This window comes from Suricata suricatta, chromosome 1, assembly GCF_006229205.1.
Source record: "Suricata suricatta isolate VVHF042 chromosome 1, meerkat_22Aug2017_6uvM2_HiC, whole genome shotgun sequence".
NCBI lineage: Eukaryota > Metazoa > Chordata > Mammalia > Carnivora > Herpestidae > Suricata > Suricata suricatta.
This window is the reverse complement of record NC_043700.1, coordinates 97,866,583-97,871,685: the sequence shown is the minus strand read 5'-3', so window position 1 is coordinate 97,871,685 and position 5,103 is coordinate 97,866,583.

Genomic DNA, 5,103 nt, shown 5'->3' with positions numbered 1-5,103 from the left:
TATGTTCTGGGAAATTTTTACATACCAAAGAATTTGCTACCAAAAAACATTGTCTAAGGCAATTGCCACTTCTGTTTTGTACCCCATACATGTTTTCAATAAATAAAGCTGACTCTCGAGTCAGTGCAGAGATGCCTGCCTAGTGAGCAGAAAGAAGCTGAGGCTCTCTCGCTCCCTTTTGTTGACACTGTCCATCCTTCAGGGAGCCCTGGGCCTGGTGGAGCTGGACTCTGGCACTATTATTTAACTACAAACATGTTTTAGTTGTGTCTATAGTCACTAAGAATTACCTGTCTTAGTTGTTTTCAATGTCTTTGGCCTCAGCTCTAAAATCTTGATTATAGCCATGCTCACCACTTCTCTGAGATTAGCCTTCAGGCTTCAGCCAGTGCCACAGTAGGTATATCTGAGGCCTTTTTTTTTTTCAGTTATACCTCTTATATCCATTATATCAAAAAAAGTTTACCAAAAATAACAAATATGATTTCTTAGTTTCTAGTCATAATGATTAAAAAAAAACTTTTAATGAATAAAGTCTATGAATAAATTTTGAGAGCAAAATAAAACTGAAGTTTGCCTAGAGCATTCAATAAACTTCTTCTTAGTCATACCTGTAAAAGTAACACAAAAAAACTGTTGGGGTGCTTGGGTGGCACACTTAGTTAGGCATCCAACTCTTTATCTCCACTCAGCTCATGATCTCATAGTTTGTGAGTTTGAGTCCCACATTGGGCTGTGTGCTGATGTCATGGAACCTGCTTGGGAGTCTGTCTCATGCTCTCTGCCCCTCCCCAGCTTGTGCTCTCTCTCTCCTTCTCTCTCTCTCTCTCCCTCTCAAAAATAAATACAATTTTAAAAATACAAATGAGGGGCGCCTGGGTGGCTCAGTCGGTTGGGCCTCCAGCTTCAGCTTAGGTCAGATCTCACGTTTGTGGGTTCAAGCCCCAAGTCAGGCTCTGTGCTGACAGCTAGCTCAGAGCCTGGAGCCTGCTTCTGGTTCTGTGTCTCCTTCTCTCTCTGCCCCCTCCCCTTCTCATGCTCTGTCTCTCTCTGTGTCAAAAATAAATAAAACATTTAAAAAAATAAAAAAATAAATAAAAATACAAATGTATTGGATAGAATATAGAAAATAACAGGCATTATGCCACAGTATCATGTTAATGTTTGCATATATTTACTTGGGAAAACTAAATTTTATTTAGGAAGAAAAAAATCTAAGGCTATACCAAAAATTTGACTCAATTTTTTTTTGTTTTCATTCATTCCATATATACATAATTATAATCTGTCATGTTGTTTACAAGTAACACAAGAATATAGCACTCATTACAACATTGAAAATCCATTAAAAGTGTTAATTTTATGCCCCAACAATAATGTTATGGTGAGCTTTAATCAATTGTGTATATACAGTTTGTTTACTAAGAATTAAATGTCCACTGAGCAAAAGAATAATTTATAAATTTATAAGACAGGGTTTGCCTCATTTTTCTATTTTGAAGAAAAATAACTTACCTGAAATATAATACCAATTTTGTAACTCTGCTCACTTAAGACACGGATGAAATAAACTGGGAAACACCGTAAACTAAAGCCCACTGCAAAGGTTGACAAAGTTCATTAGCATATGAAAACTAAATTTCCCAGGCAAAATGACAGTGGTATGTATATATTTTTTTAAAAAAGAATAGATTTTCTTTGTGGAATTTCTGGAAATAATAAAATGGTGGATTGCATGGTATTAAATGGAGACCTATTCTGCTGTATCATGCAGCTAGTCTCTGGCTTGAAATACTTCGCAAAATTAATAACTGAACCTGGGGTCCTGCTATGACTTGCTGAACATAAATTCCAACATAATTGCTGAAACTGAATAACGGGAACTAATAATCATATAGTAAAATTAGGTCTGCTAAAGTAAATACATATGCATGGTTACCATATCAATGCAGTCACTAAAGCAATAAAGCTTGTGTATTTCCCACTTTTCCTGTTTCCATAAAGAGGAGACATTTTCTAATCTCTTTCTTGGAGGAAAAACATGTGAAAGGAATCTATTCAGCTTCTCCCTGCCTTCTTGTTCGCTTTTCCCCCGAGGGAGGAAGAATGATTTATCTGTTTGATAAGTTTGGAAGGAAGAGCTGAACATGCTCAGCTAAACCCAATGCACGGTTCCCTCCTACACCTCTGATGTGCCTGCGTGCAGATGTGACCAACTCCCCTTGGGACTGTTGCGCACACAAACTGCATTACTGCACAAAACTGACAGCAGTGTGTAGAGGCCTTCTGTGGACAACATCTACGGATAATAAGCAACAGTTGTGTGACTCTCTGTGGCTGATCTTGGCCTGACCAGGGAGGTGCAGCACTGACATAAAGAAGCACAGCTTCTAAATTAAAATCATTAATAAAGATAATGATAATTATAGCAGAATCCATGCCTTCTGATTCTCCCAATTTCCATTGCATGTATGGTCTGTTGTCTTGAACATATTCGAACTGTGTCTAGCTTCTGGTGCTTCTCACATAAAAACAAGTGGAACCAGGCAAGCCCCTAGTGTCCTGTGCACATAGGATTATATGAGCCCAACTGAGGGAAAATCCTACATGGCATAAATCCATAATGTATAACTGTTCTGGCAGAACATAGAAATGTATGTATAAATACACTTGAAAGATGCCAGGTGCTATGTTAATGTAAGACACTATGATTGTTGTTATTCATCCGTTCTTTAGAAAATTATTTGGGTCATTTTTCATTCAAAATATCTGCTCAACAATTGCTAGTTTGAGCTTGCACCTCAAGAGGCCAAAATCACCAGCCCGGCCTGTGTTAGGTGGCTGTGATCATGCTATGTGGACTCCTGGCCAGGTAGTACTGAATCAGTTCCCCCACTTGGACTCTGCTTCCAGGGCCCTAATTTTCTGGCTCCGCTCAGGTTCAAAGATGTGTCAGACAACAATAGCTGGCAATTCTAGGGCAGGGAAGGCCCCAACCTAAACTGAATTGATAAATCTCCCAAGGTTTCTATGCCAGGACTTTCTGGGAAAGGAGCAATATTTAAAAGAAGAAGAAGAAGCTGGAATGCATCCTTCCCTCCTAGGGACAGATTTGGACCTCTCCCCGACTCCTCACACACACACACACACACACACACACACACACACAGAAGAATTATGAATTCTTTCTCTGCATCATGAGAAACCTAACAACCTAATGAGAATAATTCAAGTGAGAAAAGGGACTGAACACAGTGTATATGAGACTATTCTAGCAATATGTTAAGAAATATCTTTTTTTCTAATAAATAGATTACATGAAACAATTAAGAGAGCCTGAGTTAAGATGTATTTAAACTGCCAGTTTTACTTTATATCAAAGCTAAAACCTTTTAAGTTTCGTTTACATAATTCCTAGACTGTATGTTTCCTCACATACATCTCTTGATGCCTTTGGATTGAAACACTATCTGGCTACGTGATACCAGGTAGTGCCATGTGGGAAGTAACCTACTGAACCCTCCTCTGGAACAGAGGACAGAGAGTAATGCAGGAATGACTTTGAACCAATTAGTGGTGGCACTGCCAGATACAAGGAATGTGCCAGGGGAGCAAGCTGTGGGGGAGGGGTGGAGGACGGTTAAAGGCATTCCTGTCCTCATTTATAACTTTAGCAATGTTGTTTGTTTCCTGGATGCAAAGCCTCTACGTCTGTATTTGTGTCCGGGAAGCAGCCTGTGACGAAGCCAGGTTGTGGCACACAGTAGATTTGTATTGATAACTCGTCTGACAAAATTGCTCCAATAAAAAGTATGCACCACATTAAAATATCCCATGCAATCTCTGGTATATAGCAAGTGAGATGTCGGAAGCCTGGCCCCAAAGTTGCGTTGGCCTATCTGCTTCTGAAGCAGAGGTGGTCCCTTAAGGCTCCTGGTTCATAGGGGACAAGAGAAAATGGCATCCTTACCTGGAACACTGGTCATCAGACTCAACACTACAATCTTTCCAATTTCCCAAAATCACAGATCACTGGTTATGCTTGTGGCTCCTGCACCACACAATTCTACACACCCACACGGTATATGCAAAGGCCCCTCCATGTGGCCTCTGATCTAAATTTTGTCCCTGTCTATCACAACTCTGTCTCTTGCTGTGGTGAATTCTAATGCCAGTTCCTCCTTGCAGGTATTTGATAACATCTTCACCTTTCTCCTGTGACTCATCTGACGGAGGACTTCCAAAAGGTAAAAGCATCCTTCTACTTGCATGGAGCTCCAATAGAACAGAGATCTTGTTTTGTCCATTGATGTAACTCCAAGTATATGACGTATTGTAAATGCTGCTAACTTGTATTGAACCATTCACTGCATGTATTTTTAATTCTAATGACTTCATTTTTTTCAATAATCTAAAGTTGATTTATCCTTCTTCACCTAGCTCATTCTCTGCTTTTCCCTGTGGCATACCTAATACATTACTATATGATGAAGGCCCATCAAAATTCAAGTCCACTCATATACCTTTGATCTGCTAAGAATTGCTCCACTAGGGGCGGTTGAGCATCTGACTTCGCCTCAGGTCATGATCTCACAGTTTGTGGGTTCGAGCCTCACGTTGGGCTCTATGCTAACAGCTCAGATCCTGGAGCCTGTTTCTGATTCTGTGTGTCCCTCTCTCTCTGCCCCTCCCCTGCTCATGATCTGTCTCTCTCTTTCAAAAATAAAGAAATGTTAAAAACATTTTTTAAAAAGAATTTCCACATTAGATGGCTTTGCCAGTCACTATATGTATATTTAAGTTTATGTATGTCGAGAGAGAGAGAGCAAGAGTGAGTGGGGTGGGGGCAGAAAGAGAGGGAGAGAGAGAATCCCAAGCAGGTTCCACATTGTCAGCATTGAGCCCAATGTGGGGCTCCATCTCAGGACCATGAGATCATGACTTGAGCTGAAATCAAGAGTCAAACGTTTAACTGACTAGGCCCCCAGGCACACCTAACAGAAACTATATTTAAAGAGACCAACCATTATATGTTTTCTGCAAATATTTTTTAATGATGAAGCAGTGTTCAAAACAAATGAACTTTCATAACTGGGAGAATGT